The sequence below is a fragment of the Mastigoproctus giganteus genome, chromosome 2 (assembly GCF_048544385.1).
Source record: "Mastigoproctus giganteus isolate SK-2022 chromosome 2, ASM4854438v1, whole genome shotgun sequence".
Taxonomy (NCBI): domain Eukaryota; kingdom Metazoa; phylum Arthropoda; class Arachnida; order Uropygi; family Thelyphonidae; genus Mastigoproctus; species Mastigoproctus giganteus.
Window position 1 is genome coordinate 16,430,540 of NC_143576.1, and position 14,095 is coordinate 16,444,634.

Genomic DNA, 14,095 nt, shown 5'->3' on the forward strand with positions numbered 1-14,095 from the left:
TAAAAATTTTAAATTTATTTCATTAGTCAATAGTAAAAAGTTTCAAAAACTAGCTAGTCAAATTGATAAGGATGCATTAGAAAGTTTAGAAAACAATTATGGTGACATCTTCGATGTCATAAGACTCAAAGCTGGGTACCTCCGTAGCCAGGTGGGTGGGAGCAGCAGTGCGTAGTACATGCTTCTTGATTAGACCGGGGTTTGAGCCCGTGACCACCAAATATGGAGGATGCGGAAAGGTCGGGGAATGACCACTGCATATCCCCGGAGCAATATGGCCTTAGTTGCTAATGCTCCTAAAAACCAAACAACAAACAACTCAAAGCTGATCTAGCTGGAATTTATAACGTGCAAGTGTTCCGGGATAAATCAATTCAAAATTTGCTTACTTTCGTGTTTCAAAATGGACTCGAACAAACGTTCCTTGAAGTGGTGAAGCTGCTGCAATTGATTTTAACAATTCCAGCTACAACAGTTTCTGTTGAGAGTGGGTCATTTTCAGCTTTGAAAAGAATCAAAAGCTTCACCAGAAATAGAATGGAAAATAAAAGGCTTTCGTCACTTGCTTTAATTTCCATTGAAAAGGAAAGATTAATTAAAATGGGGAAAAGTCCAACTCACAATTTCTATGAAAAAGTGACTGACATTTTTAGCACTAGCAAAGAGAGAAAAATGGAGTTCATCTACAAATAAATCTGTGAGTAAATATTTTTTTGTTTAAAATATTTTTACATATTGTTTTATAGCCACAAGGCCTTCTGCTTACAATTTACTTTATAAATACCTACTACCTACTCTGAGTATTTACTCATGGCACGTGCCAATGCAATATAATAGACAGCAAAAGGGCATTATAAGATAAGTTGGCCTCAGTGTAGTTTATATGCTAAACTCTTAATAGACAACTAAATCTATAGAGCTACATAAATACAGGCAAGCCCCATATAACACGGTACTTCTACAACATGGTTTTGCTCTAACACAACTGATAAATTGTGGCAATTCTCGCACAACACAGTACTTATATAACACTGTTTCGCCCTAACACAGTTAGAGAACTGCGGCAAACCTCGCATAAGAAGATAATTTTGAGCTTTTGGCAGGCAAAACCCTTCTATTACGTTGGATATAATTTTTCAACGTTTCCATTCTCTTTTGTGAATCCCCACTTTTGGCTCGCTACTCATCATGCAAAAAAAAATAATAATAATAAATAAATAAATAAAATAAAATATTGGGAAATCCTTGTGTGCTGTGGTGAAACGAGTGATTTTTTTTTTAGGTCCTAGCCACTGAAATCCCAGGAAACTAGGTGGCAGGACCTGCCAGAGCAACTTGTGCTGGACACACCCGGCTAGCCTCCACGTGGCAAGGTATGGGCAATGTCAGGGCCCACTAGGGGCCTGGCAGCCAATAAGCTGGACAAACAATGGGCACAACACATCACACTGCACAGACATGGCCCACACACTTTCAAGTCTCTGGCTTGAAAGGGTACTGTCCTCAATACAGCGAACACACGCGGAGATGGGAGAATTCCCAGGTGCCGTCTGACACGAACATACTTTGTTAGGTACTGTGCCATTGAACTTGTGGAAACTAGATTTCAAAGTTTTATTACTTTGGATAATGCGCCAGGCCATCCAAAAGATTTAAGTCATCTAAAAGTTGAAGTAATATTACTACTACTTAATACAACTTCTTTAATTTACCTTTAAAACACATTACATTGGAAAATTATTACAATGGATTTTGGAAAAAATTGATTCCAAATCTATTGAAGTGATGGAGGCATGGAAAAATTTTTCGATTGTGGACTGTATCAGAATCATAGTTTTATCACTCAAAGTAAAACTAACCGTCAACATTAAATGAGTGTTGGAAAAATGTATGGCCAGAGTCAGTTCATTTAGGAAATATGGTCGAACTGGCAGAAAACGGAATCGGTGCGATAGTACAACTTGTTAAGACGGTAGGAGGGGAAGGTTTTGATGATATGACTACTGAAGATGTTCAATAATTATTTTGGTAAAAAAGAGGCTAGCAAAGCGGATTTGGTAGAAATAGCATCAGAAGTAAACCAAATCAATTCAGAGGATGATAGCACAGATGAAAATACTGACGTTCCAAATTTTACAGGAAAAAGCATATGGGAAGGCATAAACTTAAGCTGAGCAATTAGAATCTTATTTTTTGGATGCAGATCCTTCAACTGAAAGGAGCACAAAAGGGAGCTTCAAAAATGCTTAGCTCAATCCCATGAAATTTGCTCTTTCAAAAAAATCAGTAATCTGATTTTTTAGAAAGAGCAGAAGATACACGAAATCTAGATGCTGCAGAAGAAAGTTCAGAAGATAAAGATATTCTGCTTCTACAACAGAGAAAACATTCTCGTTTGGTTGTGTTTAGTACCAATGAAGAGGAAGAAACTTAAATGAACGTACATTAACTGACATACGTATCACGGTTTGTAAGGTGTTTTTTCAGTTATTACTATTTTTAATAAAAATTAAGTTTCCGATAGTAAAAAAAAAAAAAAAAAAAAAAAGAGGTATTTTTTACATAAATAAAAGAATCGTCGAAAAATAAAATTGTCTCACGTAAAAAGTGCCGCCCTCCTCCTAGCTATGCCACTGGACTTGTTCCAGATAAGTATATGCTTCCACCTTTTCAATTACTGCTCCGTCAATCATTATATCCCTTTCTGTGGCATACTTGTTCATCATTACTTTTGTTTTAGCCATATTCATCTTTAGTCCAAAATCCTTACTAACTCTAAAAGGAGATAAGTTAGAAATTGGAAATTTGAAAATTTCTCATTTATCTCCTTTCTTATGCAGCAAAACTATGATTGCATTATTCCACTCCTTAAGCGTCACAACTTTTCTAATGCATTTTGTGAAGAGAAGCTTTCCTCTAATTCTTTGGGATCACAATGTCATCTGCAAATTATAAATGGTTTAGGTACTCTCCATTCACATTGACTCCTTTCTGACACCAGTCTAATCTTCTGAAAGCTTCCTCAAGGGCAGCAGAAAACAACATCAGAGATATTGTGTCTCCTTGTGGAACTCCTTTCTCAATTTTAAATTTGCTACTGTCTTTGTTTAGTTTAATATGTGTATTCTCACATATTTTCTTCAAAATCATAATACATGGGGTATCTATGCCTTGTCTTTCCAGTGCCAAAAAAACATTGCCTTACGCTGTATGGAGTCAAATGCCTTTTCATAATCCACGAATGCCAGGCATAATGGTGTTTTATATTCATTTGTTTTCTCCATTAGTTGTGATATTACATGAAGGTGATCCATAGTTAAGAATCCTGTCCTAAAGACAGCTTGCTCTTTTGGTTGATTCTCATCAAGTATTCTTTCTAATCTGTTAGTAACGACCCTTGTGAACAACTTGTAGATGTGGGATAACAAGCTAATTGGTCTATAATTTCCAATTTCTGATTTATCTCCTTTCTTATGCAGCAAAACTGTGATTGGATTATTCCCCTACTTAGGCATCACACCTTTTCTAATGCATTTTGTGAAGAGTCTTGCCAGTTTTTGTGTCATGTCTCTTCCTCCCAGTTTTAACAACGTTACAGTAACTTCATCTTCCCGGGAGCTTCCTGATTCTCGATTTTCTTCAACGCATGTTCTACCTCATCAGGAAGGCTATTGTGTATGTTGTATGTATTACTAATTTGCAATTCATCTTCCTCATTGCTGGCATCATTCCCTCGCTCCTTGTATAATTCTCTATAGTAGTCTTCTGCTATTTGAATTAGGCCTTCTCTACTATTTATAAGTACACCATCGCTATTCTTCAGTTTCAGTATCATTTGTCTTTCTGTATTACTGCTTATGACTGTTGATTTAAATCCTTTGTTTTCCCTTAATGCTTGTTCTACTTTTCTTGTGTTAAAGCTTCTTATGTCCTCTCCGAATCTCTTTCTAATGGCTTTGCATAACTCAGTATACTCAATTTTCTCCTTGTCAGTGGTTACTTTGCTCTTCATCTGTCGTCTTCGGTTCATCATGACAAGTGTTTTGTAACTAATTTTTTCTTGTTTAGATTTCTTTTATTAAACTATAGGTTTCTTGGGCTTTATCACTTTCAGAAAGTTGTAATATTCCTTGGCCCTGAACAGTCTGCAGAAGCTCAAACTTGTTCTTAAGTTGCATTACATACTGCTTTTTCTCCTCTTCTTTTATCTCAGAGACCTTCGCATTATTTACTCGAGTCAGCTTTTTCCTTTCTTTTCTTACACCTATATCAAGTGTGTATCTTACCATTCTGTGATCACTTCCAACATTTATCTTGTTCAGGACAGTAACATTCATGATATATCTTCTGTTAGTGAGGATGAAGTCGATTTCATTAGTTGTTAATCCATTTGGGCTCTTCCGTCCACTTTCTGTTCACTCTTTTTCTTGAAAAAGTGTTCATTACTGACATTCCTTGAGATTCGGCAAATTCCACAGGTCTTTCATTTCTTTCGCCAATTCCAAAATTTTGTATAGTTCTCCTTTCTGCGCTGTTTTGTCTCTTTCCAACCTTAGCATCGAAGTCCTTCATAATGATAGTGTAGTGGGTTTTCTGCTCATCTAGAAAACAAAATTTCGGTGTACATTTCTTCAACCTCTTCATCATGATGGCTCGATGTTGGTGCATAAATCATTATAACCTTTAGCTTGTACCTCTTAGAAATCCTGAGATAGTAGTCTTGACACTCTTGGTGATGTACTTTTGAATTCCAAAATGTTGTTTTTTTATATTTTTATTGACCAGAAAGCCAACTCCACCTTCGCTCCTTTCACAGTATCCATTGGTGTACAGCAGATTTCCACTTGATAAACTTATAAGTGATTCATTTCTTCTTCTTGTTTCAGCCAAACAGATGAAATTCCAATTCACATTTTCTAATTCCTTTTCCAGCTCTAATATCCTGTCTTCACCGATGAGCAATCTTACTTTGTAACAGGCTAAGTTCAGTTTCCGTGAATGGCAGCCTGGTCATACCTAGAGATTCTTAGCACCCTCTGCTTCCACTCTGATCCTCTTGCTGATGTAAGAGTGGGGAGTGAAAGCCGCTGGAGACAGCACCATTTGTTTCATCTTGCTGACATGTGCTGGAGGGTTTGGTCTTTTCCTCTTCACACTGAACAGGCATCACGTAGGTAGCAACTTTTGTTGCCACCTAATTGACGTAACAGGGCTTACCGTCAAGAAAGTGTGCACAAATGGATTTTAAGGTGGCAGGCCAACCATAAACTTCTCCTAAACCTTCTGAAATAGAAGGATATTGGATTCATCAGTGTTTTAGACAGTGTCTGATAACACACAGAATGTCTGTTCCCCCTCTAAGCCCCATATAACACATATGCAAAACTAAATAGATAGTATGAAACAGAGATGTAATGCTCAAAACGTTCTACGTTGATATCAATATTTGTAAAATAACAAGAGAAGTTTACCTCAATATAGTACATAGAACACTTCTGCATGATACTCTCCAGAAATTAAAAGAAAAAAAACAAAAAACTTACATTAGAGTAACAAATAATTTTGCCATATGGACAAACCTGAGTGAATTCCATCAACATGTTATGGAATTTTCATGAACAATTTTCACTCTTTTGCACAATTCCAATCTTAAACAAAGGCTGCATTGGTTTCTCCTGTTAAATTCAGTTTCTTGTCACACAAAATAGACAAATTCAACAACAGAATACAGGTAATTTACGTTATCAATACAGCCACTCCCCCAGTAACGTAAGGGTTGTGTTCTATGGAGCACTACATAATAGGAATTTCATAAGTAAGTATTTAGGGAAATTCCGCATTCGCAACTAGGCACACTGAATTTTATAGAAACAAAAAAAGAAATGTTCGACGAACATGCAAACAGAATTATTCAATTTTTTTATCTCATGTGGAGGAAAAATTACAAGAGTGTACAAAATTAAAAAATTTCAAAATTATAAAATTACAAAAAGAGAGAGGAGACAGGCATAATGTCAGCAAGTTTTACCTTTCGAGCATCATTGCCAGGATTAAATCTCCAGCTGATAAGCATGCTGCTGCAGAAGTTGGGGCTGTGGAGATTTAGAAGGAACTTTTTCCAACACATCACAAAATTTTCTGCAGCTGCAGAATTGGCATTGCCGACTTCCCCGCATTCTTGAATGTTTTGGAAAGCAGTGCGATGTGTGAACCAACTAAATCACCCGTTGCTTGCCACAAACTTAGCTTGGGGTTTGCCATACTTATTATTAATATCTTCATAAATACTTGTTGCTTTTGCTTGAATGCCCACTGGACTAGGGGGCACTCGCTTCTCAATCTGATTTTCCATCCATATTATTAATAGCCTTTCCATCTTCGATATAGCACCTGAACACTGTTTTGTGATCACTGTTGTGGTGGACTGGCCCTGGTGTGAAATACATTGATCTTTTAACATGTTCTTTTAAAAGAGAAGTGCCTCTTAAAACAGTTTTCGCTGTTGAAGCGGCGAGACCTAATTCCATGCAATAGATGACAAACTTTATCCTGCTTCGTACTTCTTAACTATTCATCTTCATTTGCATACTCTCCAGAAATTAAAACGAAAAAAATCGAAAAACTTACATTAGAGTAAAAAATAATTAAAAACCAATTTAACACAATTAAATTAATTAAAAATCAATTTAACGCAATTAAAAATATTAAAAAGAATCTAACGAAAATATTCAAAACGATTTTCCTTACTGAAGCTGACAACGCTTTTCGACCGCATGTCGTGATCACAGGAATGAAAATTACCGAATAGGGTTGAACACGAAACTTAAAGAGTGATTATTTGTCTTCACGCAAGGTCCACGCATCGGAGATCAAATATGGCCGCCGAACATTAACAGAATTCTTGTGTAATTTAATTTCAACGGTTTCTGCAATTAATAATCTCGTATAATTACATTGGACATTAACTATTTTGACCTCGTTAAATAAAAAAGTATGTTTTTCGTTAATGGCACGAAAGGCTAATTCTGACGCTGCTGAACGAGAAGCATGAACTGAGGCTTCGTGTTGATTTACACGAATATTCAGAGAAAAATGCATCGAACCTTGGTAAGACGAGTCGCAATCACCGCAAGAAATGTTGTATACCAGGTCATTAATTTGTGTTGCGAACGAGGAAAGGACTGAGCGATTGTTCAGTATAGTGTAATTTCCGTATTGGCCTGGCCACAATTTTAAATTCAGTATCTTTAAAGAATCTATTAAGCTGTTTGTGCCACTGTTCAACACATGGAACAGAAATAAAGTATTTTTTGATATTCCTATTGTTGGTTGTTGTAGTATTTTGTATCCTATCCTTAGCCTGTACCCTAATTTGGTTTATTGTGGCAAGGGGATAACCCCCGTTTAAGAACCTGATAGCTAATATTTGTATTTCTGAGCCCAATGCAGATTCCGTCGTTGAATATTTATAAGCATTTAGAAATTGATTAAAAATAACTGATCTTTTGTAGGTGAACTGGTGATAGCTATTATAATGTAGAAGCATACCGGTGTTTGTAAATTTTTGATAGATGCTAAATTGGATTTTATTTGAGTCCCGAGTAAGCGTGAAATTTAGAAAGTTTAATGAATTTGTATCTGTATCCTCCCTTTCCAATGTAAATTTGTGTCTAGAATGAATATTATTAAATGAATGTAAAATATCTTTTATAGTACTACTATCAGTAATAACTAGAACGTCATCTAAATACCTCCCATAGTATGTGATAGGGGTCGAAAAGGTGTCAAATGTGTATACTCAATCGTTGAGAGATAGATCTCTTGACATTAAGCCGCTCAAGCTCAAACCCATTGGCAATCCAAAAATTTATTTGTACACCTTGTCTCAAAAGGTGATATAGTTGGCTTCAACTAACAGTTTAATTAAGTGAAAAATTTCCTTAATAGGTAGCTCCATATAATTAATCGGTATCGAGTTATTATTTAACACATCCTAAATAATATCTAATGTGTATTCAATGTTTACATTCGTATATAACAAGGTAACATCTAGTGAGAATAAATTGTCATTGTCACCAAGTCTACGGTCTTTAAGATTATTAAATAATGTATCGTAGTTCTTAATCACAAATTGTATTATCTGTCTAAAGGGTTTTATAATGCTATATACATGTGTAGTTAAGAATGAAAATGCCGAGTTCCTGTAGCAAACAACAGGTCAAATAGGAAATCCAGTCTTATGTAATTTTACCTGACCAAAAAGTGCAAGAATATTGTATGTTCTGGCCTTCAATTCCTTTAACTGAGCCATAGTAACGTAGTCGTTTTTTTGATATGTGGTTAACGTTTTATTGTATTGATTGACCAAATTGTTAAACAGTGCCGGGTCTAGTTCAAGATAACTGGAGGTATCTGAAACAACTGAATGTAACTTATTAATATAATCAGGTTTATCTAGTATTACCACTGTATCTCCTTTATCTGCACTCTGTATAATAATGTCTTTATTTTCCCGAAGTTCTTGTAAAGCTGAACTGTCATGTGTATTCAATTTAGGAAGTCGCATTTCTTTTATGTTATTCACTACTTGGTTAACTTGTTGAATAAATAAATCTTTTTGTGGAACATTACGAAGTCCAAATTCAATATCAATTATGCATTGTTTTTTAGGTAGTTTTCGAGGTGGTAAATTATAATAAATCCTTTGGATAAAAGTGACATCTGGTCCTGCGATATTGTACAAGAGGAAAGATTTGTAACCTGTTGACATGTTGCTTCGTTGAATACTGGGTGAAGGGGTTGTTCGTGAACTAGCTGACGTATTCTGTGGTTGTACATTGTGTGTCTGTGGAGGGTGGGTTGTCACCCAACTCGTATGTACTTGGTTGTTGCAAGCTTTTTTTTTTTTTTTTTTTTTTTTTTTGGTTTTTAGGAGCATTAGCAACTAAGGCCATATTGCTTCGGGGATATGCGGTGGTCAATCCCTCATTCCCTGACCTTTCCGCATCCTCTATATTTGGTGGTCACGGGCTCGAACCCCGGTCTAATCAAGAAGCGTGTGGTATGCACTGCCGCTCCTGCCCACCTGGCTACGGAGGCGCCACTTGGTTGCAAGCCTGCAACAATGTGTTAGAATTTGCATGAATGTGTATTGACCTTTCCAATAATGTTTGCAATTTATTAACGTGTCTGTTTTTTATTTCTGAGGCCTGTGCTTCCTGTCGCAAATCTATGGAGGTCTTCAATATCGACCAATTGTTCGGATGTAGATAATGTTTTAATTTATTTATTACGCTGCTTCCTAACCCGGGAAAGGTATTTTTTTTTATTCGAATATTAAAATTTTAATGCAAGCTTAACGATATTACGCGATGTGGTGAGTGTTAGTTGTTTCATGCCCGAAATTTTTTGATTTAAATTAACCCTGGCAAACTTCAGAACAATGTTGTTTTAAAGGCAATATTTTAGAAAAGAAATATGGTAACTTTGGGCCGAGTATCTTAATGTTGATTTTATGTAATTTTTCACCAAGCCATTCAAAAAATTCCCCATAATTGTGTGTATCGATAGGTTACACCTGGAGAGACAGGAAGTGAACGAAATAGTCAATAAGAGTTTAAAAATGAATTAGATAGTATGAATAAGAGCTGTAATGCTCATTCCGTTTTACGTTGATATCAATATTTATAAAATAATAAGCGGAGTTTACCTCAATATAGTACATAGAACACTTCTGTATGATACTCTCCAGAAATTACAACGAAAAACTTACATAGAGTAAAAAATAATTAAAGACCAATTTAACACAAAAATATCAAAAAGAATCTAATGAAAATATTCAAAACAATTTTCCTTCCTGAAGCTGACAACTCTTTTCGGCCGTATGTCGTGATCACAGGAATGAAAATTTACCAAATAGGGTTGAACATGAAACTTAAATAGTGATTATATGTCTTCGTGCATGTGCGTAAAGGTCCACACATCGGAGATCAAATATGGCCGACAAACATTAACAGAATTCTGGTGTAATTTAATTTCTACAGTTTCTGCAATTAATAGTTGCGCATAATTATGTTGGACAGTAAGTATTTTGGCCTCATTAGATAAAAAAGTATGTTTTTCGTTAATGGCGTGAAAGGCTAATTCTGACGCTGCTGAACGAGAAGCACGAACTGAAGCTTCATGTTGATTTACACGAATATTCAGAGAAAAACGCGTCGAACCTTGGTAAGACGAGTCGCAATCACTGCAAGAAATTTTGTATACCAGATCATTAATATGTTGCGAACGTGGAAAGAACCGAGTGATTGTTCAGTATAGTGTGTAATTTCCGTATTGGCCTGGCCACAATTTTAAATTCGGTATTTTTAAAGAATCTATTAAGCTGTTTGTGCAACTGTTCAACATATGGAACAGAAATAAAGTATTTTTTGATATTACTATTGTTGGTTGGTGTAGTATTTTGTATCCTATCCTTAGCCTGTACCCTAATTCGATTTATTGTAGCAAGGGGATAACCCCTGTTTAAGAACCTGCTAGTTAATATTTGTATTTCTGAGCCCAAAGCAGATTCCGTCGTTGAATATTTATAAGCATTTAGAAATTGATTAAAGATAACTGATCTTTTGTAGGTGAACGGGTGATAGCTATTATAATGTAGAAGCATACTGGTGTTTGTAGGTTTTCGATAGATGCAAAATTGGATTTTATTCGAGTCCCGAGTAAGCGTGAAATTTAGAAAGTTTAATGACTTTGTATCCATATCCTCCTTTTGCAATGTAAATTTGAGTCTAGAATTAATATTATTAAACGAATGTAAAATGTCTTGGATAGTACTACTATCAGTAATAACTAGAACATTATCTAAATACCTCCCATAGTATGTGATACGGTCGAAAAGTGTCAAATGTATATGCTCAATCGTTGAGAGATAGATCTCTTGACATTAAGCCGTTCAGGCTCAAACCCATTGTCTAAGAATATATAAATTCATACACCGACCATTGAATAAAATTTAAAATTTAATATGACTACAATCTTTACACAAAAATATTTACAATAAACTATTACGGAATGCTAAAAACTGTAATAAAAGATCATTTACAATAAAATTTTGCTAAAATATAAAACATTAAAAGCGGTAAAAATCTGAAGCTTTCGGGAGTGTCAGCTCCCTTCTTCAACAGTGATATGACTTCCTGCAACATCTCTTTAAGTAGCAGGCTCACGGTACCTCCACACGTGGTATTTCTCCACGTGGTTCAATCGGCACATGGTCAGAACCGGAAGCGGAAATGTCTCGGGAACGTGGCAAAGAAAATCGTTCATCCGACCTTAATATAATTGTTTCAAAGATAGGATTAATACGTATACCTCTATCTCTATTCATTGTATTCCTACTGGATGAACTAATCCATAAACCCTTGAGCCATTTACGCTCCCAGTATCCATGTGCACGATCCAAAATAATAGCGTCCTCCGGGGAGATTTGATGCTGCTTCTCCCAAAAATGTTCGGCCACAGCAGACTTGTTGTATTCAGCGGTTCTTATGGCATTTAACATTGGCAATCCAAAAATTTGTTTGTACACCTTGTCTCGTAAGGTGATATAGTTGGCCTCAACTAACAGTTTAATTAAGTGAAAAATTTCCTTAATAGGCAGCTTCGTATAATTAATCGGTATCGAGTTATTATTTAACATATCCCAAATAATATCTAATGTGTATTCAACATTTACATTCGTATATAATGAGGTAACATCTAGTGAGAATAAATTGTCATTGTCGCCAAGTCTACCGTCTTTAAGATTATTAAATAATGTATCGTAGTTCTTAATCCCAAATTGTATTATCTGTCTAAAGGGTTTTATAATGCTATATACATGCGTGGCTAAGGATGAAAATGCCGAGTTCCTGTAGCAAACAATAGGTCGAATAGGAAATCCAGTCTTGTGTAATTTTACTTGACTGAAAAGTGCAGGAATATTGTACGTTCTGGCCTTCAATTCCTTTAACTGAGCCATAGTAATGTAGTCGTTTTTTCGATACATGGTTAACGTTTTATTGAATTAACTGATACAACTGCCATTAATGAAAAACATACTTTTTTATTTAACGAGGTCAAAATACTTAATGTCCAATGTAATTATACGAGACTATTAATTGCAGAAACCATTGAAATTAAATTGCACAAGAATTCTGTTAATGTTCGTCGGCCATCTTTGATCTCAGCCGATGCATGGACCTTTACACACTTATGCGAAGACAAATAATCACTATTTAAGTTTCACGTTTAACCCTATTCGGTAATTTTCATTCCTGTGATCACGACATACGGTCGAAAAGCGTTGTCAACTTCAGGAAGGAAATCGTTTTGAATATTTTCATTAGATTCTTGTTAATATTTTTAATTAATTTAATTGTGTTAAATTGGTTTTTAATTATTTTTTACTCTAATGTAAGTTTTTTGATTTTTTCGTTTTAATTTGTGGAGGGTATGATACGGAAGTGTTCTATGAACTATATTGAGGTAAACTCCTCGTATTATTTTATAAATATTTATGTTTTTTATATGATACCCACATAATTCCAGTTATTGGGATTATTGCAAATGCAATAAGATCAAGTTTACTACCCGTTTATAATTAGATGCACTAAAAGAAAAGCCCAATAAACTGGAAAGTGCAAATTGTTTTTATTGTTTTATGGTAGTGACCTCCAGAAATGTGTTTTAGAAAAATATCACAAAGGCCTTCAAAATTGATTTTTATAACGGAACATATGATAACAATTAAAGTATAGTGCAATTTCCATTATAAAATTGACCTTTTAGAGAGATAAATAGCTTAGTTATATAGTAAAAATTTCAACTTCTGAGGTCTTGGAACGAATTACCAAAAAAAACCCAATGTAGTGTTGGGTCCACATTGAGATATTTTCACGATACCTCCATGTATTCCTACGGGATTCAAAATATGGTTCCACGATTTTTTAAAGTTTGCACTGGCTGGCAAAAGCTTACGCAAAGTCAAATTTCTGTAAGTCGGGGAGTTCCTGTACTGAATTTAACAGGAGGAAACCAATGCAGCCTTTGTTTAAGATTGGAATTGTGCAAAAGGAGGAAAAATATTCACGAACACACACACACACACACACACACACACCCTTGCAAAAAATGCTATCGTGCCATCTGTTGATTAAGATAAGCAAGGCACACACAAATAGATATAGCCACCGAGCATGTTTGCATATAAATTGCAACAACTGACATCTCAATGGGAAGTAATATACAACAATGATGTGCAAATGCACATAGCTTTCAAAAATTTAATTTTTGTTTCTTTGAAAATTTTGCATTTTTGTTTTCAAAATTGTTATTTTATTTTTAGAGAAATTTGCATAATTTAAGTATCCTAAGAAAGAGAAATTACAAGCAGAAATATCCATCTCATTAACTAAATCACATACTTTTCACAAATATGTACATGTTTGTGAAAAGTTCTTTAATTTGTATCACTCTTCCATTTGCACTGTTTACAGAAATTATTCCAACTTTGTTCTTTTAAAATTACTCAAATATTTGAATTCTACTTATTGTTTCCTCTGCAAAAATGAGGCTTAATATGTAAGTTTCTGTAGCACTTTTTCCTGTCCTGAAAAATAACTTGATGTTCACACACAGTTCTTTAAAGTCAGTCATGTCAGACAAAACAAACTGCACAAAGAGCAGTAACTTTACTTAACATGTTAACTGTGTGTACATGTTTTCAGTCTGCTTGAATGCTTTAAGAACCATTATCTTGCAGTCATAGAAGAAAAACTAGACTAAAAGCCCAAAAATGACTTTGCCCCCCAGACCAATCCTATAATTTCTGAATTTGGTACATAAAGGTTGTATGTTGAGCTGGCAGCAAATGTGGTAATAACAGTCACTTCTGAGTGATACATCAATAATTCAAAAATAAGTGTTAAATGATTCAGCAATTATATTCTACTATCACCCAGCAGACAAATTCCCTATTAACTATGTTAGTATCATTATGCAAATCAGTCTGGCAAATTTTCAATCACTGCTCATAATCATGAAAAACATAAAC

At 35.0% G+C, this 14,095-nt stretch overlaps 1 protein-coding gene across 1 annotated transcript in view; it reads right to left on the reverse strand.

Moving 5' to 3' along the window:
• Nucleotides 1-14,095, reverse strand: part of Tmem131 (Transmembrane protein 131) — a 448,968-nt gene that overhangs the window by 308,376 nt on the left and 126,497 nt on the right. The window lies entirely within an intron of this gene.